Source organism: Argiope bruennichi, chromosome 4 (assembly GCF_947563725.1).
Source record: "Argiope bruennichi chromosome 4, qqArgBrue1.1, whole genome shotgun sequence".
NCBI classification, from domain to species: Eukaryota; Metazoa; Arthropoda; class Arachnida; order Araneae; family Araneidae; genus Argiope; species Argiope bruennichi.
In genome coordinates, this window is record NC_079154.1 from 126,898,785 (window position 1) to 126,921,509 (window position 22,725).

At 28.8% G+C, this 22,725-nt stretch overlaps 1 long non-coding RNA gene across 1 annotated transcript; it reads left to right on the forward strand.

Moving 5' to 3' along the window:
• The first annotated feature begins 2,574 nt into the window (after positions 1–2,574).
• LOC129966578 (uncharacterized) lies at positions 2,575–8,024 on the forward strand. The gene is made up of 3 exons (XR_008784272.1): positions 2,575–2,823; positions 5,747–5,828; positions 7,569–8,024. It is a non-coding gene; the product is annotated as an uncharacterized LOC129966578 (long non-coding RNA).
• Positions 8,025–22,725: the final 14,701 nt, after the last annotated feature.

Sequence of the window (22,725 nt, forward strand, 5' to 3'; positions counted from 1 at the left end):
CAGCAGTAATTAATTCTTTTCCTGAAAGTGGAAGGTCGTCAATGGCTTGACTTATTTATACAGATCAATTTTATAGATGGAATTAATGACATGAATTTGATAAGAAAAATATTTTAACACTTAAACGTTTAAATGCAATAATTATGCACAATAATATCAATTGTTATTAAAACAAAACTCCAGAAATTACAAAATTTAGATAATCTACAAGCAAATATTCGCGGAGTAAGTTATTCTCTGAATGCTGGGAATGCCAAAGCAAATACAAATAAAGATGTATTTCGAAATGTTTTAATAGGATTAATTTATTTTTAAATAGAATTTCATTTAATAAACTGAAATTAATGCCGGCTTTCCACTCAGCCAGTTATAAGACGGCAAGTAAGCAGCGCATGCGTTGAAAGGGATTGATTTATGTTTGCCACAATTTCATAAAATAGATTCAAACATTCCATGCATGGCTGTAAGTTGCCACTTTGGAGACCCTGATTTTTTTTCATTTCCACTACTTATCGTATTAAAATGATGGATATTTACATAAAGAAATATAGTAAAATATAAAAGAAGGTCAACATACCTAAATTTGGAAAGCTATAGAAAAGAAATGGTAAATAAAAAGAAGAAAAAAAACTTCGCAATAAAGATAACAAAGAGCAAAAAATGTCGGAATTAATCTATGATAAGGGATCAATTTTTTACACGCCAAAAAAAAAAAAAAAAAAAAAAAAAAAAAAAACCTCCGCCAAATTCTGCAAACGCATGCGCAATAAGAAAAAAATTATAGTGCAGCGGCTTCTAGCTGCCCCGTCGGGACAATTACTTGCCATCGACCGAACAGCATTTTTCACCCTTCCTACGCATGCGCTGCCTACTTGCCGTCTTATAACTGGCCGAGGGGAAACCCGGCATAAAAATCTATGGAAATAAATTTAAAAAAGGGGGGGGGGAATCCTGCGTTTTAACTGGGCGCATATTTTTTTTAAATATAAAATTAGTTCCAGCACTTAAAGAAATTACAGAACTGATAAAGGCAGATTTTAAAATACGTATCAAATACGTACAACTTAACATATTTAACTCAAACTCAGCTAAGAAAATAATTAATAAAAGAAAAAAGAAAAATTTCCAAAGAAAATAAATTGAACACTTGGGAAAAGTGCGTGAATGATAGATGGAATTAAAAGTAAAATAGTTTTGAGCTTAAAAAGATATTCTTATAGGTTACGTTTAAATTATTTAAAAAAATTCAATAAAATTACAAACAAAACCGTTTCGAAATGAAATTTATGTCATAAGAATTTGTTCTTCTTGATTTTCAGATGAAATAAATGATTTCTGAAATAATCATTTTTGTGCAATTGTTTATTCAGGAATTGAAGTTATATCTACAGGATCTATTCGAAATTAAATATCATCAACGCCTCCGAATAAGCATCTGGTCTCTTGAGACGATTAACTTAAAATAATGATGAAAAATCAATGAAATAGTCATCCATATAATAAATATTGGTGGAATTCCATTTCACCAATAATTATTTTATAAGAAATCTTATCACCCCAAATTATGGTAAGAGTACTCTCCACAACAATGTTTAGAACTATGACAGTTTTATTTTGCAATGTAGTTAAAAACTTTAAAAGAAGCAGATTAAAATAAAGAATGCATGTTGAAGTTCATAAACTCATGGCATTTTTTAGTATATCCTTTAATATATCAAACTGCGCATTAAGTAAGCATTAGCCAAAATTAAAGCCAGTAAATAATAAAAAAAAATTCAATAAATTGTGAAATATGTATCAGTTGTTCGATTTATTTTTTAAAAATAATACAGCATATCATGAATGAAGTTTATTACATTTGATTTTTATAACACATAACTCTTTACAATCTCCACTGATACAAAAAATGAATTACACTTTTATACAATTACTGATGAGAGTCATTTACTTCATATAAGAAAGACATTACAAGTACAAAAATAAATTTGTATTGGTAACTAACTTTGATATTAGTATATTTTGAACATATTATTGCAATATACAACTGTTTTTACTTAATTCATAGACTTTTGCTGATAGACTCAGCAAAGATAAAGTTTAATGTCACTCTTAATCAAAAATATAAATTTCTGATCTCATGAGAACCAAGTTCATTTTTGAAGAAAAGTAAGCAGATTTCATCGTTTTTGAAATATAAATAATTTTAAGCATTTTAAAATGACAAATGAAATGGAATTACAGCTAGAATACTTAATTTTAAGTAAAAATATTCATAAAATAAATTGCCTAAAGATAACTTCATTGAGAAAAATATAAGACAAACAAATAAAACGAGTCATCCTTAATTTGTGACTACACATTTCCATTTCCTTTAGATTAGTTAGAATATTTGCTGCCGATTCCCCTTTTTGATAATGATTCATTATTGGTTCCTATTTATCTGCATCAGTGGGCCCTTTCACCAGCGTTGCAAAATTATCGATTTTTCTCTTGCTGTATATGACGTTGCTTCGTTCTAATACGCCATCTATTGGGAGAAATTCCGAGGGTGTTCTGCGCAGTCATCACGGATAGGCACAACCACGCAAGATCCTGGGCATTTCCAGTTTATCCGGCAGCCGGGAGACTTCAGAGGAATCTTATTCGAATATTAATTCGCAACAAACAATTATTATGTTTCCTTTGCTGAAAGAGAAGGAAAATTTGTACAGTAATTTGATGAAATTTTTATCCATTTATATTCATTTGCATGTGAAAATGAAATTAACCCTTCACTTCTTTGACTCATCTTCTGAAAAAAGATTTATCGAACATACATGCACTGTAAGTATTTTTTTTTTTTTCATACACTCCTATTTTTTTAAATGGTTTCACCTCATTTTTTTTTTCAAGTTTGTAAAGGTAGAATTGTATAATGGAATTCCACTCACTTTATATTTTAGATTTCTAAGATTCTATTCAGATGTACGTTCATGTGAAAGTACAATATTTGATTATTTTTGAACCCAGCATTAATGATTTGTGTAAGAACTTAAGCAAAAATTTATTTCACATAGTTGACATTATCTAGTACAGGATTTGAGTATTGTAATTTTTTATATTGTATAATATTTTTAATACTGAATTATGAAACGTATTAAAAATCTGAAATGTGAGATTAATAAAAACAAATATTTTTTGAAAAATATGTTTTTAAATGTAGAAGAATTAATATTTTAATAGTGAAAATCAAACGCGCTGTTGTGAAAAAGAAAAAAAATGCAAAATAAATATTATTTGAACGAAATTACTTGGCATTCATTTCCAGTTAAATATATTAAAAATTTTGTTCTGATTCACATAGAGTATAAGCTGATATATGGGCGTTTATATCGAATAAAAAGTAGTTTCACATTGAAATACACTTGGCGTAGCACTTTGAATAAAACGGATGTTTTCTAATGCGTCTTCTGTTGATTTTTCTTTTTCGCCTTTTTGCTATTATTTTTTCCCAGGTCTGCGGTGAAACTGTTATATTCTTTCAACAATGAATTAAAAGGCACAAATTATAACAACCTTTGGGGTTGAAGATTTAAGTTTAAAAACAATCAGTTTGTGAAAAATTGCTCATCATGTAGCTTTTCTTATGGAACCACTGACCTCGCTTTAAAATAATAAACAGAAAAGTATACAATAATTCGTAAGGGCATAGTTAAAAAAATTTTGATAAAAATACTCGCATTGATTATAATATTTAATAAATTATTCCTAATTTTTTATATAAAATTTTGTCATATAACATTAACAGCTGATCTGCAAACGTGCTTTACTTCATTATTAGTGACTTGCCGAAACGAATGTCTTGATTTAGCAGCAGTTTATAATGGATAAAATTACGGTTATTACATTTCGGATAGGAGTGGGAAATCCTCGAAATTAAAAAAAATTCAAGAGTTTCTATATCAGAATTTAAATTTGTAAGAAATATTTCATGAATGCAATCAAATTGAAATTATTACATGCTAGTCACCTTCGGGAACCAATTAGTTTTTTGGAGTAGTTCGTTATCATTGATTTCATTTAAATCCTTTAAATATAACTGCACATCCTTGACATCAGGAAGCGGCTATAGAATGTATGCAAAAAGTTTTCTAATGGACAACATTTCCTTGACATCATGATTCTATTAAAAATGCAACTGTGTGAATCATTTGTCTTATAAATTTCTCGTAATTGTAATTTCACTATTTTGTCCATTTCCTTTTTAGATATTAGATATTAAAACAATCGTTTTCATTAACTTTCCAAAATAGAAGAAACTCATACGATCAGATAGTTGATAAAAAAATGAATGTGGTTTGAGTTTCAATGTGACTTGCTGCTAAAAATTAGGCAAAAAATAATGTTCATAAAAATGTCCAAATTTATTAAATTTAAACAAGATTATTAAATTTTTATCAGGAAAAAGATATTTTTTAAATATTCAAATTTTTAAAAATTTATTATTGTTCAATAAAAAGAGCGGAATTCATCGCAGTGAAACTGCAATGTTAGCTCAGCATTTAATTAGTTTAAATCTTAAAAAAATATCTCTAAACTGTTTCTTCCAACTCCCCTAGGCATATATATGTCAAACTTGGCCGATATAAGTCAAATGATCTAGGCATCTAAAGCGCCAACACACACACGCACGCACGCTCACCCGTACACATGCATACACACATGAACATTTATTGTCAGAGTAAATAAAGATAAATATGTGTGTATGTTGACGCTCTATAGGCCAGATCCTTTGACCCAGAACTTGAAGCATCATTCATGCCAATTTAGTTTCGGTAAAATTCTTTATTCTAGATTTAACTAAATTCGAATTTATATTTAAATATATTTAGAGCAATATTTTCATTGATTTGAATGAAATCGAAATCGTTTTACTTGTTTCTTGAAATTTATGATGGCATTATTTTCTTCTAATGTTGAATGCTAAAGAAGGATTCAGTTTAATTTATTAGTAGTCGAAAAGACAAATAAAAAAGCGAAGTTACAATGTCACTAAGTAAATTCAGATATGAAGAGGACATAACATTTTGATGATGTCATAGAAATTATCCCCATTAGGAAAGCTCATATGTAGAATTATCAGAACATATGCAAGACTATTAAAATAAAACATCTTTAATGTCTGAAATCATGGAAATGGAGTTTCATCTAAAAATTTATACGATATTAAATATAGACACTATCTCCAACGATCCAAGTGATCGACAAGGGCGACTAGTTAGTAAGAAGGAAAAAATTTATTTCCCTCAAACATTTCAGAAAATCACCATATTTTTAATCTAAATACTTGCTGCTAGATTGTGAAGTAGCGAGCAAGTTTCGTATAGTTTATTTGATCACTTTAAATGTTATAAGTAAAAACAAATTTTATTGAACAAAAAAAATCCATCTCTTTCCAAATGTAGCGTTGTTTTTATAAAATTCCATGTAAGTATTATGGTCAGTAAATAAAACTCCTGATAGGAGTTGCAAAACGATATCAAGGATTTGTTGTTTATAACACGATGAGACCATATTACAGTTTCACTTTCTGGAAAAATTCGAAAAAAAAGTATAAATCCAAATTTGTTTTAATCCTTTTGATATTCAGAATATTTATGAAAATTCAAAAACTAATGCAAATGCCTTTATCATTTCTTTTAAAAAAATACTATTTCATTTTATGCTGAAATAATTTTAATACAAATTTATTTTAATTCTTCTATAGAATCCTCGGAGGAGTGAATCCTCAGAACTGCTCCCGCTTCTTTGTTGTGCCAACGAGATGACAACGCACGTTTCGGGCCTCTGTGAGTAAATATTTCCTTTGTTGCAATTTGTATTAAATATAATAATTCAGTTATAAAAAATGTATTCATTTAGTAGAATATAAAGCTAAAAGAGTTTTAGATAACAGAATAAGAAACAGGACATTTTAATAGTATTTTAAACTATTTATCTACTTCTACATCCATTGTATTATTTCACGGGAGTTGCGTTCAGTCTCTAAGGTAAGAGGGAGCTTTGGAAAATAAATACCATATAATCACTCAAATATTTTTGCGTTATGCTTGAGACATTATTAAGAAAGTTATGCAGAATGAATATTCTCTGACCATTAACACTGAAACTCCTTTGATTTTTCTGAAAACTATTTTTTAACACATTTTCCTCTTATATCATTTGCTATAGCAAAAGAAAAAAAACATAATTCATTCGCATAACACATATATATAATTTTTGCCACATTGCTCTGCTTCAAATACTATTATTTTCAATGATTTATGTACATCGCATGTGATTCAGTATATTTGCATATTCTTGCGCCATATATTTAAAAATTTAACTCGTATTTAAAAATTGAGTCTGCTTACTTAACCACTCACAATTCACTGCTGTAGAGAAAAATTGGCATTTTATGATTTTACTTTTATGTATGGACATCAGTTGAAGTCTTCTAACGAAGTGATATGTTTGGTGTACAGCGCAAATATTCTATCGACAGAAGCCTTTGAGAAGGAAGACCTGGGGATGTCTTGAAGTGGACAGTGTTGGAGGGGGTGAAAGATTCCAAGGAACGGGAAGGCCTCTTTCAAGAGGGGATGACGAAAGGAATCCTTTGATATGAGAATGATGGTGCTGTATCCAACCTAGGCGCGATTTCAGGTTTTGTGAGGTGCAACACCGTCTATAACGAAAATTCGAAACTATTTATTTTTAATTAGAGAAAATGTTGATATCAGGAGAAGACTTCAAATAATTGACACTCTTGCACACTAGTCGATTTATTTATTATTTAACTTGGAAATGATGCACATTATTTATGTATTTTAGCTATAAAATCTACATCATTCCTAAAATAAATCATAGAAATCTTTTTACGCTTATTCTGTTCAACCAACCAGAAAAATAATAATAGTTCTTTTATTCTATCGTGAAATAGAAGACCACTAATGCGTGTGTTTTTTATTATTTCAAGAAAGGAATAAAAGGGAATGGATATGGAATTTCAACAATATGAAAGAGTTGTCCAACCCTCCATAGTTCTTCCGTGCTCAAATATTTAAATCTATTTAGTTTCTTAACTCTTTAATGATTGGTTTTAGTTTGATTTTTTTTATCATGTAAAAAAATATTTTAATTCTTTTAAATTGTATATTTAAAAAATATTAAGCTGAAAAATATATTTTTTTTCATATGGTATTTTGAGAAAAGTTTATTTATGATTAAGAAGCGCAGTTTCATTGGCAGCATTCAGATTTATTTCAGTAAAAAACAACTGTTGAATATTTGATAAATATATAGTTAAATGTTTTAATTTTTTGAGCAGTTGCTTTTAAATCAACATAGAAAAAAACACATTTTTAACAAAAAATAAAATCTAAGTGGAAATGTGCCTTAATTGAAAAAATGCCAATTTATTTAATTCTTTTCAATCATTACTTATTCTACCATTTGCGTGTTGTAAATTGATTTGTTAATATTTTCAATATGCTTTCTATAAGCAACAACAGCAGGAGAGTTTTATTCCTTTCCTTGTTATATTTTAGATCCCTGCCGGTGAGTGCTCCAGAGAGAAGTTGGTCCATTCAAACTGAGCCATATCCTCCATTGCTTTCGTGGCCTCCAAATTGTTCATTTTCTCATCTTTCCTAGAAAATTCCCTCAATGGGAATCATGTTTCACATTGAAGTTAGAATATATTTCTTTTAACCAGATATTGTAGTTCAAGACTTTCCCCTTTCTGTAGATAAATCTATCACATCGGTATAATATATTCTCTGCGAAAATTCAACTCCTCAAGGACTGAACCAATAATTTTCGGATTGAATGACTGAAGCATTCACACGAAAAAAGCAGAGATTCTGTTTATATAGTTTTTTAAATTTATATCCTCAGTAGATTTCAAATGTATACTAAAATTCCCAAATACCTTTTCGATTCAAGTTTATTTGAAAAATATGATGATATGAAATTGTGCATAATAAAAAGTTATTTAAATTGTATTTGAAATATATTTTTATGTTTTAAAATATAATTATATATTTATATATATTTTTATATTTATGTGTTACTTGGTTTCAATTATCTTCTTTTTTACAGATATTAATTTTGAGAAGTGAAAGAATCAGTAAAGGAAAGAAAGACTTTTAAAGAGAAAATTTTAGATGCATAAATTATTAAAACTTTATTGACTTCTGACATAAATGGAAACATTTTTAAATGTGCAACAAATAGATTACTGAACAAGGAAAAGAATTAATTTTAGTAAAGGCGTTTTGTCCTGCGATAAGTAAAGTCCTTTAAATGTGTTTTAATTCAAAATGGCATGTCGTGTAGTTCAAGGGAGTAGCGATTACTTATATGCTGAAATTATCGATAAATCAAAAATAATATAAATAATGTAGCTTTAAATATTTTTGAAATCTAAATGAAAATATTTAATGGAAATAAATATTAAGAATTAAAGAAAAACTGAAAAATAAAGATTGCATTTCACAAAATATAATTCCATCATTTGCAAATGGAATACAAAGTGTTCTCTTTAGAATATTATCAAAAAACTGTCGAAATGCGTGGTATGACATTTATAGAAACTGCAGTCCCATTTCTTTAATCCAGTATGTTGAATGGTTGCCACTATATCAAATTAGTTTTAATATGAGCTTTTTCCAAATTAAGGTTGGTTTTGTCTTTGTGATCTTTGGAGAGAAAATCAAAAAGCAATGTCTTCATATCACAATTGATGAACGGTAATACAAAGTATTGTTTAACAAATTAATTTTTATAGATGCCAAAAAATACATTATTATTTCAAGAATTTGCACTTTTAATAGTAATTCAGCATATGAATAATTCCCTGAAAAAGTACAGCAAAAGACTTTCTTAAACATCAGTTAGAGTTATGGGAAAAAGATCCAAGTCAGTACCTTTGTCTTTTAACATTTCAGTAAAATTTACAAACAGAAAAGAATAATTTTACTTCTATACTTAAGACTGCCAGAAATTTGTTTACTTATTGATAGTTTTCCTTTTTGATCAGATAAAGATTTGATTTTTTTGGGTTTTCCTTATCATACTTCACATAATTTTATGAACATTTCCAATTGGAAATATGTATCTAATTGGAATTGTTACGCTTTTTCAACTTTTTCCATACATATTTGTATAAGAATTTATCTCATCCCTTTTAATCTTTAATCAGGTTGAGGAAGTATTTTTATATTTATTTCTGTAAAAGTTTATTTATTTGTAATTCAGTAATACAGTTTATTGGCAACAAGACCAAATAACAAAAAGAAGAATAAAAACCTCATATGCATATAACATTTTTCAAATAAAAAATGAAAATTTAATCGATTATCGCATTTTTATTGGTATATTCTGTACAAAATAAAATTTTTATAAATCTAGATGAAATTATATAATTAGCATGAGCTTTATGGATCTAATACCGACATATTTAATACTTTTTATTAGATTCTTTTTATTAACTGGAGAAATAATTTAACTTCATTAAATTCTTAAAGCCTAAAGGATCAGAGAAGTTCCTTTCACTGAAATAAATTCTTTTTATAAAATTCTTCTCATTAGTTGAAGAATTGCATTTAAAAAAAAATAAGTGTATCATAAACAGAATTCAAATATAAGCAAATATGTTTTACATTCAAAAAAAATATATCGAATTGGTAAGAAGACAAAGATATTTTATTTGCATATAATAAATTTGGAAATTTCACATTTTTTTCGAACTGAAACAAATTGCATTTCAAATCGGAATATATAAGAAAAGGAACAAAAATGTGCTTGATGTAATATTTGTATCTTAGCGTTAAAATTAGTTTTATAGAATGTTAGTTCTGAACAAAAATTCAATCCGTTTACCAATTTTGACATCTCTACACTAATAAGATGAGTGTAATCTGTAAAGAATAGCCATGAATTTAGGTTCAAAATTGAAAATTAGGTTCAAAATTCTATGTTATATTAGAAAACTTTCAATATCGTTAAATTAAATTCAATTGCTCAATGAAGTTCTATGAATTAAATATAAGGAACTCAATTGTAATTTATTCTAACTTTTAATGCTGCTTATTTTTTCAATTTGAAAGCTTGCTAAAATTTTTATGTTATATGCATTTTTATATTCATATAAAAATGATATTACAGATAATCTGTTTGAAAACATTTCTGTAATAATACTAGAATGAAAGGTCTGTATTAGGGATTGCAATACCGGAATACCGGTATTTTGAGCCATTTGTACAATTTTGTAATACCGGTATTCACAAGTTTAAATACCGGTTTTTCGGTATTTACTAGAATTTTTTAAAATTGTCTCCACTATATGTTCAGGTATCGCGAACATAGCAAAATAGTATACGTTTTTGTTTTTGTCTCCCTAACGGGGGAAATTAATTAGCTAATTAATGGCTTAATTAATTGCTTAAATATAAATTAGCGAAACATGGATTATCCCTGAAAGAAAATATTGTATCCATAACGACTGACGGGGCAACAATTATGAAAAAAGTTGGAAAGTTGATTGGTGCAAATCAGCAGTTGTGCTATGCACATGGAATTCAATTAGGAGTAATAGATGTATTATACCAAAAAAATAAAGAACAGAAGAATCCAAATACTTTGGATATAGAAATTTCGGATTCCAACTTTGAAAAGAGTAAGAGTGAGAGTGATATTGACAATGAAGATTATGACAATGTAATTGTTGAAGAAGATATTGCTAATGAGGATGAAATAGTAACCTATCAAGAATTGCTTCCTATAATTTATAAAGTTAGAAAAATTGTTCAGATATTTAAACGTTCCCCTATAAAAAGGAAATAATACTAAAATATATTCTTACTGAAAATAAAACAGAATATATGTTAATATTAGATTCTAAATCACGTTGGAACAGTTTACTCCTAGTGATGGAACGATTTTTGAAACTGAGAAATCCAATCCAAAAGCAATAATCGACTTAAACCTGTAAATTAATTTTTCAGATAGTGAATTCGATTTAATATCCAGAATTATATCAGCTCTACTTCGAATAAAACTGACTATTGAGGCATTATGTCGGAGAGATTCTAATTTATCAACAGCTAATGCAACAATAAATTTCATGTTGCAGTCACTGAAAGAACAACACACATCACTATCTGAAGAATTATATATTACATTGAAAAATCGCACAGAAGATAGGCATACAGAAATAGAAAATGTCTTATGGTATTTACATAATTATAATGATTTTAAAAATGAAAAAAGAAAAGATCCAATTCAAATTTGATTAAGTTTAGAGTAAATTTTCTTAAAATTTTTTACCCACAAACCTATCCACATTCAGAAGAATTCGGTTCAATTATCGAAGATTATGACGTTGCTACTGTTGATAGGGAAAAAGAATTGTCACTTGAACAAAAATTAGAATTTGCGATAAATAAAAAAATTTCAACGTTCCAAAATACAATACAGAAATTAGCTATATCCAAAACCATCCGACGAGAAATCAATTTATTTGAAGATGAGGGATTTAGAGACTTGGGAAAAAGTATATCGCGCATTGCTACCAGCATCACCAACTAGCGTAGGTGCCGAAAGAGCGTTTTCAACAGCTGGTAATTTTTACACAAAATTACTTTACAGGCTTAATGAATGTACAATTGATGCATTATGTTTTTAAGATAACATTTCAAAAATTTATAATAGTACCACAGACTAAATAGTGATATTTACACTTTTTTTGTAATTTAAATAAATAAGATGTTTCTTTACTTTTTTGTGATTATATACTGTTATAATTTATAAGTTACAAATTATTTTTTGTGATATTTACACTCTCTAACAAAACTGCCAAATAGAACAAAAAAACACCTGTGTTTTCTTTATTTTTCTGAAATTTCTCCCGGTATTAAGATTTAAAAAATACCGAATACCGGTATTGAAATTTTGGTCCGGTATTGCAATCCCTAGTCTGTATAGATTTTGTTTTCTCTGTAACAGTTTCCTAAATAAATTTTTTATTTGTTTCGAACATGTGTTGCAATTTATAAGCTGATCAGATTAATTTAGTATGATTCATGTACGTATAAGATTTTTCTCTGCATATAACATTGAGCCAAGTAATAAGAGAAAGATTTACCAAACGCAACTTTCACACATAAATTCTGATTCTTTGTTCTAAGCTTAATGATGATTTTAAATTGTGTACCAAATTACATTTATCCAGATCTTTACATCTTCTAATTATCGTGATCACTTACTCTCGGACTAGAGTTGTATCAAAATTTAATAGAAATCCCAAATTTGTATAATGACCATGTGCCAAATTTCTTATGACTAGCTAAAAGCATTTTCAAATTGGTGGAAATCTTGAAGTTCTAAATTGTAAAGATCAGCCAAAATCTCGAATTCTAATTTTATGACAGTTACCATACTTTCTTGTTTACAAAATATAAATTGAGAAACGAACGTGCGGAGAAAAAACTGATTATGTTTAAAGCAAGCCGTTTTTGAATTTCGGGTACCAAGATTGCATAGAAGAGAAATGTGGCTGGGAGAATTTCTTCCTCCAAATTCATTCATTTTGCCGGAAACACATCTGCATTGAAATGATCTCATGGATAAATAAATTTCATCAGGATTTTATTTCATACTTTTCCTTTATTATTCAGCCGAAAAGTGCCAGAATAGAAAAGAGTTTAAGAAGTTTTGCTTTATTTGAGTGAAGGATTTGCGTTACAGTGATCGAAATAGCCACTCAAAGGAATGATTGTTATCAAAATTATCAAAAAATTTTCATATCAATCATTAAAGCGTAGATTGGTCTTTTTGATTTCCTTCACAAATTATTTCTAACTGTCATCTTCTTTCTTCAGACATATGACTCGAATTATTTTAGATTCTTATTTAAGTATGAGCCAATGAGATTCTATCAATCCGTCATTTCACCAAAAATTTGAAAATTATCCTAAAACGGGGAATGATTCATTTTCAATTAACAAAGTATGGGATGAACCAAAAAATACTTATTAAAATACGAGAACCATCAGTGAAATAATTTATCATTGGAGTCGTATGGATAATACTGTTTACGTTTTCAAATTTGGTTAATTTCATAGATAATTTTAAGCAATGTTTCAAATAAAAACTTTGATGACCTAGGAAATAAAACAAAAACTCTAAAGAAAAATAGTGCATTTTTAGGCATGCATTTATGTTATGAGAACGAATGGCAATGTTTAGAAATGTAAAAATTATAAATATTTTTGTTATTGAATATACGAGTATTTTATACAAACCTTCTATAGAATTTATCACTTCTATCTTCCTGAATTAGAAAATGGAGGCCAAATCTTTATAAGTTGGTTATCGATTATTGGAGAAATATAAAAATGAAATATCAATGATAATTATAAACATGAACATATGTGTGTGTTGGCGCTCCACAAGCCAGATTGTTTCACCAACAGCTACCAAAATTGGCATATGTATATCTTTGGAAAGTGAAAATGTGCACCTCGGAGACATTTTTTAAAAATTTTATTTAATTAATAGCTTAGCTGAATTTTTGCGTTTTTCCACGATAACTTCCAAAATATCTTTCTAGAAATATGAGTATTTACACCTTCAAAAATTTTAAGAATGTTATTTTTAATTATATTAATTGAATAATCGTGCGAATTTTTGCTAAATTTTCGCTATTCTTTAAGAATAATTTTTTTCCTGGTTTCTAACAATATATTACATTGTTGCCATGCTACTCAAACCGTTTTCATTCTTTCATCAAACACTGAATCGCATGATTTTTTTTCCATTGGTGAAAGCTAAAGAAAACGGATTCTGTTTAATTCTGTGTAGTTCATGGATTCTCAACCTGTGGAATGCGCCCCTCAAGGGGGGCGCGAGGATATCCAAAAGAGAATATTATTTTAAAAAATTGATTAACTGACTGAAAGGAAAGCACACATACACATAGAAAACAAAATACATTTCGACATATTTAATAACTTATTAAAGTAAAACAACTTACTAAATCAAAACTTACTTAATCAAAACATACTAAATTAAAAATTAATTGAATAATTATTAGTGACTTCCTGTCTTGCAAAACAAAGTTTGTCGAAGGAAGGCTTAGTATTAGAAATAGCCCCTCTCAGTTCTGTTTCTATATTTTGTCTTCAAAGAAGCGACAGCAGAAAATCCAGTTTCACAAAGGTAGGATGTTAAATGGTAATAGAATGTGAAATGCCCTTGTTTTTAGTGCAGAAAAATTATCCTTACTCCTGCCCAAAATTCAAATAATGATTTATTACTAAATTTTCTTTTAGTTTCGCCACTTGTCGCGAAGTCTATGAATTTTTCTTCCTCATCAATTGAGAGTCCTTCGGGAGTCTTATGAAATGGATCCCTAATCCACTCGTAACTTGCTAACAGTTTGTCGCATGAAAATCAGTCAAGCATGAAAATACTTTTTAAAATTCTTTGCCAGCATGGCTAAATGATTTTCAATGGTTACAAAAACAACTTTTGCATGTTCTTCATCAGCCTTGTAAGTTTTAGTACAGTCATTCACATTTGCAAACATTGATAATTTTTTTGCTTTAAATTTCTGCTTAAATTTTAAGGAATTCCAATTTTCTACAAAAAGCATTAACTTTATCACTGGTATCCAACATATGTGTGGACCAAATATTTCAATTTCATCACAAATATACCATCGCGAAAATTCTCGGTCTCCGATCTGTTTTCTTCGTCTAGGAAAATGGCGATTTCTTCTCTTAATTCATAAACACGTAGCAAAAATTTCCCACGTGATGACTATCTTGCCTCGCAATAAAATAGTAACGCTGAATGTATTGAACCCATGTCTTTACAAAGAACGGAAAACCTTCTCGATTTCAGGGGTCCCATTTTTCTATAATTTACTACGGTTACAACCGTAGTTAACACAATATTCAGACCAGGACACATTTCTTTCGAAGCCATAGTTTCTCTGTGGATCATGCAATGTGTGCATTGAGGTGATTTTTGTTTTATAAGTGCTTGTATACCTTGGAATCTTGACATTGAATGAGATCCATCGGTGCATATTCCGATGCAATTTTTCCATTCTATGTTTGCCTCGTTCATAAAATCATTTAAAATAGCAAATAATGTGAGCGCTGATGTTTTGAGTTCTATTAGTTTGCAGAAAAGTAGTTCTTCTACTACTGATATATTATCAGAAATTCGAACATAGGCAATTAAATAAGCATCTTTATTACTATCTGTTACTTCGTCAAGCTGTATTGAAAACAATTTGTCACGCAACTTCGAGAAAAGCTGATACTGTACATTTTCAACTATATCGCCAATTTGACGAGCAACAGTATCATTTGAACTGCAATTGTTTAAAAATTTTTCTCCAAACATAATTTCTATAATCTCAATTGCTGCTGGCAAAATAAGTTCTTCACCAATGGTGTGAGTATTTTTACATCTGACTATTTTATATGAACTTTGTACGATGCAATTAAAACTTTTTTATTCACAGACAAAGTTTCTTTAAAAAAGGTTTTTTGCTTTTTATATGATTTTAATTTTAATTCGAAGAATTCTCTGGGTTTGTTGAAGTACTCACTATGAAGCATTTCCAAATGTCGCTTAAGTTTATTAGGTTTCATGCTGTCTGCGTTTTTCATGTCAACATTTTTGAGCAAATGATACACAGGGACCTTTCTTCTTCATTTGCTTCAATACTGGTAAACCAAAATTTAAGTATTCTTGAGAATATTTTCTTGATTTTATTTTCGGAACCACGCTCGTCTGTGTACCTGTTGATGCTTGACTATCGTCTAATGCTTGCTTACTTCCGCTTAAAAATTTATCCATGAGTCTGCATAAATCTGCTGCTGTGAATATTTAATTTGGTGAATTGCAGTTAACATGAAAACATATATAACATACACATTCACGATAGATTCGATAGCGATAGAAGGATCGACTCGAATGAGACTGACTTGAATTGAAACTTGTGTTATTGAATTGAAACATTTTCCTTCTTCCTATGAGAAAACATTTGCTCCGTGCATGCTCGAGACGGTGTCGGTCGTGTGGATTCCCTTCCACAAACATTGCTTATTTTTTTCACTTTTGTTTAGCCCTGCTTCTGTTTTATTTCTCTTATTATTCGAAAAAATGTATTCCCAGTTTCTAAATTTAGCTCTCCCCGTATAGGTTAACTTTCATTAAGGAATTTTTCTATTTTCATATTCTTTTAACGTTATCTTCCTGTTTGGCTTTCATTTCAAATATAATATTTAAATTTTCCTCTCATTCAATGACTTTATCTGTTCAGAGCCCGCTTGTCCAAAATGCAAGATGTGGTTTCTCGCCAACGTTGGCTCGCTTTTACTCTTGTTTTGGTAGTTAGTTAAAAATAATTTTAAAACAGAATCCAAAATACACATTAGTGTTGTATACATTTTATTGTAAGCGGGGAGGCGCGATGAAAATTATGATTGAAAACTGGTCTGCGAATACTGAAAGTTTGAGAAAAGCTGGTGTAGTTTATAAGACAAATAAAAAAGTGACTACAATATCGCAAAATTTAGAGGACAGATGAATGGGATGCTTATGCTTTTAATAACGCTGTGATGTCATAGGATCATAGGATAGTCTCCTTGAAACAAATTCATGTATAGAATAGATCTTCAATTTGTCAATAGAACTTAACTAATTAAATGCGCTCGATTTTAATTCCAAACAATTTAGTAGAATCATGAACTTGAAATATTAAAAATCGGTCTTTCTCAAATCAAATATAACCAATATTTGAACCAACAGGTCAACTGAGAAGGCTATCATAAAATATAAACTTTTTAATTTGGAATTATAATAACACGTTGAAATTTTTTAAAAATTATTCTACATCCATTGTTTAACAGCCTAAATTAACAATAATTTGTGCGAACATGATGATCGTGTAAGTTTATTATGTAGTAATGAAGATGAATACGAATTGACGATAAAAATTACAATTATAAATTATTTTTTACATTTATTAAAGTTTGAAATGAATTATACGATTGCCAAATTAATATAATTGAGAAGATAATTGTTTGGAATTTTTAGATGTGTATGGTATTTTTGGGCAAAAACAATTTCAGGGTTAAAAAGAAAATGTTTTCTAAATTTTTTATTACAATTTTATTTATAATTTCATAGAAATAGTCCCTTTATGGACACGATCCGCAGAACATATTTGAAACAAATTTGATATATCTTGGTCCTGCGATCAGTTCTGCACAACTTGAACACGCATATATTCAATTTATATAATGTCATTAATTTATTATTCATTCTATTTATGATATGTCACTCATATATTATGTCATTTAAGAAAGAGATTTCTTTGCAATTCTATGGAAATTATGTTTGCCTACTGAATTTATTGTAATTATTAAATTATGCTATACATGCTAATTATGTTAATTATGTATTGCATAATTATAAATACATAGTACATATTTGTAAAATACAAACTCATATACACAGTGCACATATATATGTATGTCATATCACTGACTCTCAGATGAGCCTGAAGGCACACGGATAAAGAAAACTGAATGACCGGACCGCCGCTAGAGCAACACCCGCGGGAAATGTGTTTGAATCTTAAGGGCCTTCAGTGGCCACGGTACAACCCTTCCCGACGGAAGTACGTCCCGTCATCGATGGGAGGAGCCAGATCCCACAGCTTTTTGTGTACCCGCCAAAGCGGCGAGATCCAACCACTATATCGTAAGTATCTCATCCTCTTTTCGAGATGCCCCCCCCCCCCCGATTATTGCACACATATATAATGCAAAATAAAAGATTTCAAATCCATCATCCAAAATATTTATCCGGAGGAACCATTGGATTAGAGAAAAGACTGAAACTCTTTTTGCAATCCGCACTGATTTCATGCCCCAGTGAGCAAATTAAGTTTTGAAAAGTGGATTCGTAGTTTGTCAATTTTATTTACATTCAATTTCCACTTTTACAGCAATTTAGATTTCATTAAATCATTAAGAAAATTAATAAACAATTTATTAGTTGCTGTCACTTTATTTATATTACGTTTGTAGGAATACCTTAAATTTGTTTCTTTAATTAGATAAAGTATTGTCATAGTTAATATGCTGCAGAAAAAGTTTAAAAATATTGATAATGAATTATCATTTGTAGTTTAAATATTGAATGTTACAAAGGTGAAACATTTTTCGTAGAAACATTTACTCTGCACAGAAAGTCTCTGAAAAAGTATGTTCCATTGTCGGCAAATGTTATATAATTAAAATAAATTCCAGATAAGATTTATCATTGTACCTGCTAAACACCTATTTATCTGGTAACACTTCATCCCCATAAATAAGGAGCTCCTTAAGTCACTGAATAAATTTTCGGCATATAACATGGGCAAAGCGCCAAATGCACTTACACGGACGCACACATACACGTCAATTTATTAAGCAATAAAATCCAGCAGCTAAATTCTTTAGCAGTCTGTTATACAAATTAATTAAACAACAAGAAAAAGTTATGTCGAAAATTTCCTAGTGAAGGTTTGCTAATTTCATGCCAGTTTTTAGAAATTCTTAAATCAAATATTTTCCAATTTATAAATGTTGCAGAAATGCTTAATGACGAATGTCGGAGAAAATAGAACAATGAAAATGAAAAGTATCAATACCCATACCAATGTTACATATTTGTTTCCATTTAAATAGAAAAAAAATGTTTGTGTCTTCATTGTTTACGCAAAGACTAATCTCAACATTATTTCACACAACACAACGTCACCACTGTTAAAGGTAAAAAAACATTACATTATATTATTTTAAAGACGTATCTCTGTGAGTGATCTCTTGCGCTTTTAAGTTGATAAAAACTCTTGATATTTTAAGAATGAATCGCAGACATCTGTTCAAAAGATTGAGAAGGTTTTTCCGCAGATATATCTGCTGCACGATTGCTGAGGATTTCTGGTCCAACATATACCTAGGGGAAGATCTTTATTCTTTCCCAGTTCCTCAGCCTCCCATTCAACCCTGGTACGAACTAATCACTGTATAAGGCACCAAGACTTAGAACTTGAACCAATACCATTTGAAATAGATTCCACCTCATCCTCCAAATATTTTACTTGCCCCGAAGACAATAGTTCTACTTCATCATGACAAAATTATATCTCCCATATTTGAAAACAATAGTACTAGTTGGTATTGGTAATTGTAAATTAATTACATAATTCTCAGTACTAAATTTGATAAATATGTAAAATTTAGCCAGTAATTGGAATCGCTTAAACACGGACAAAATATGGATAAAAATTGAACTCAAGTTTTGATTAAACCACATTACGATATTCCAGGACCATAGTATGTACTTTTCAAATTTTTCGAAACTGTGAATTATTTTTACCACTAACGAAACATACAAAAGAGAAATTGTGTAAAAATAGTAGAAGTTAATCTGAAGCTTACTGAGTAGCATATGAATAATCTATTTCTTCTAATATTGAGAGCATTTGTTTGTTAAATATAAAATTTAGAATTATTTTGAATTTAATGTAAACAATTACATATAGAAAATTCCAGTACTAAAATCTAATAACATACAGATATCTCTCTAAAAGAAGTTTCAAAAGCTATGAAAGTTACTTTTAATCTTCCATGTTAATTATTGGCTATCTTATAATACTGCTAATTATGGTTCTATCAATATAATTAATATTTATATCCTACACAAAGCGTTAACAAAGTAATTTTATTAATTAAAAAAGCATTCTTATTTTTTATTATTTCAACACTATTTCAAGGTGAATGTCAGCAATTCTAGGCATAAAAGGGACTTACTTCTTTCATAAGTGGAATTAGTTGGAAACGTAGATAATTATTCCTAATCATGGAATAAACTCTTACAACAGTTTTTCCGAGAATTTCAAAAATAAGTTGGAAAATACTTGTGAAATTCATGCATTCAAACAACTCTAGCCCTTCATTATGAACATTTGTTTTGTACTCTCTATATCTACAGAAGTAATCGATGAAATTAAACAAATGATTTCTTTTAAGTATTAAAAATCTTTAAAACTTGTTTCAAACTTACTTCTGAAGCTTAAAAAGTTGTAGTACCATTTCATAGAGTTATTTTAAATTATTTATTGATATTTAAATGGTGCGTGGGTGTAAAATAATTAAATAATTGATTATTGTGCAAATGTTGTTATTCCTTCTAAAACAAAATGCGGTTTTCTATATTTTATCCATCATCATGAACTATCCTAGAAAATATTTTAGTTCATTGCTATTCCCATTCCAAGCGCTCACTAATATAAGAAAGACAATGGAATGATGCAAAGTTATTCAACATATGTTTTACATTTTTAATTTTACATATTAAATTCATTAGTAAGATCTGCATGTTTAATTAAAAACTATATAATCATAATTGAAACTTCTGCCAGTTGCAGTGCTTGATAATATCAACAAATATAACAATAATTATATAATGTTTTATTTTTCAGAATGCTAGAAAATAAAAAAATCAATTCATTTGCATGATATTTTGTTTTAAATAAGATGCGCTATTATTTATATATACATCAGATTAATATAATTATTTTTGACTAGTTCTTGATCTGGGCAAATACTGACCTACAAAAAACGCTGATTGCTTCGTTAAAAAATATTGCAAATAATGATTTATTAAATGAATAATAAGTGGGAGAGAGAGATTTTCAATGCTGGTGCGCCGAAAATGAATTTCAGTTTGATCGGGTGAGTAAGTGAAATATTTCATGCAATCACATATCCAATATAGCTGTCTTATCAATTCATTCATGCATATGAAATTTAATTTTAGATTTCTAAATCCATTTTAAATAGTTTTGTTAAAACTTCTTGGGATTTCTCGATATAAGAAATAATTGAGATTAGAAATTTAATAGTTAAAAATTCAGTTGTCAAATTTCATTGTTTTTTTTTCTCTTTTTACTTTAAATATTTCTCTCTGTAAAATATATTTCTAATTGCAGAGCATGGGAGAAAAATTGTTAAAATCTATTGTACCCTATGGAAATCTTATCCATAATGACATTCCTGTAACAGCTTCATCATCTTTGTATATTGAATGCATTTAGATACTAACAAAATGCATACATAAATATTTCATCAAAATAGTGTTAAAAAATAATAACCAAAATTCCAACAAATTTAATCTAATTCTTCAATATTTGAATGATTTCAAAGTTTTTTACCGTATCCAGCAGACAAAAATGATAATTCGATGATTCAGTAAAATCGAAGAACTCTGTTCAGAATTTTTTCCACGAAAATAAAAATATTTCCAATTTGAATTTAAAGAGCTTTTGATTCATTAAAAAATTTTTGTCAATATTGCTGATATGTTAAGAGAAGTATTTCAATTACAGTGGTTCATCATCAACCTTGAAGAATTTTTGTACCATTTTACAGCATCTTCAGAATTGTACGAAAGATACGTTTGTACTTGGACATTGGTTATCATCCGTATTCCTACAAACATAAGTGATTAACGTTTCGGTTTATTAATGCTACTCTTTTCTTTAAGAGATAGGAATAATTTTGATATTAGTGATGTTCTAAACGAACGGGCTCGATAGAAGTTCCTCAAAATAAAAATCAAGAATAAAATATTATTTTAAGGAAATATACCATCTATGAAAACAAATAGTATCCCGACGAAATTTTCTGTTACCATTGTCCTTCATCAATTTTTTTTTGTATTTAAAAGAAAACATTTTAAGCTTTCCCTCTCAACTCTGCCAATGTTTTCAAAAACTTTGATGAGAGGATATAATAATAGATTTTGTAGAAATCACAATTTTCCCAATTTTCAATTAATCAATTAAATCACTAAAAAATTTTATACCTCACATTATGCCATCACGTCATCTTTATTGTACATCAGACACCAAGATTTTTTTTTCCTATATTGGAGGCATTTATCAAAAGAATCGGTATTTTTACTATCTCATGTGCCCCCCCCCTAATAAGATGCACGCAGCATCCTTGCTGACTTTGTTATATTTGATGTTCTATAAATGTTATAACTATTAATATTAAATCAACGTCTGTAAATCTTCTCATCCGTTCAAGATGTCATTGTATCGCGTTAGAAGATTATATGTAACAAGTATAACACACATGAAGAAGAGAATCACAATAAACATCAAATAAAGGTCACTCAAATGTATAAACTCTTTGCGTGTTTCAAATGCGCCCAATGAGAATTCTTAACAAAAAAGGTTATAAAGCTATACTAAACTATACAGTAGCAATAAAACTATACGCTAATAACACTATGCTTCCCACAACATAAATGGGTCCCCTGTGTTAATATGAATGTTCAGAGTTCATGTGTGTGCGAGAGAATTAATGTATCGTAATGTACAATTTTTCAACTGACCAAAAATTGTTTAAAAAATATATCGTTTTTAATAGTCATAAGTTAAACATATTTTATCTCCTTAGAGAAAATAATTTATGTTACTCGTACAAATGTAGATAAAATGTACTGTAGTACAAATGTAATGTAGATAAATGTAGTACAAAACACAGATAAAATGATTACAATTGTTTTTATATTTAAAATAAATCCACATCCTTACAGGCAATATATACAAGACTCAAT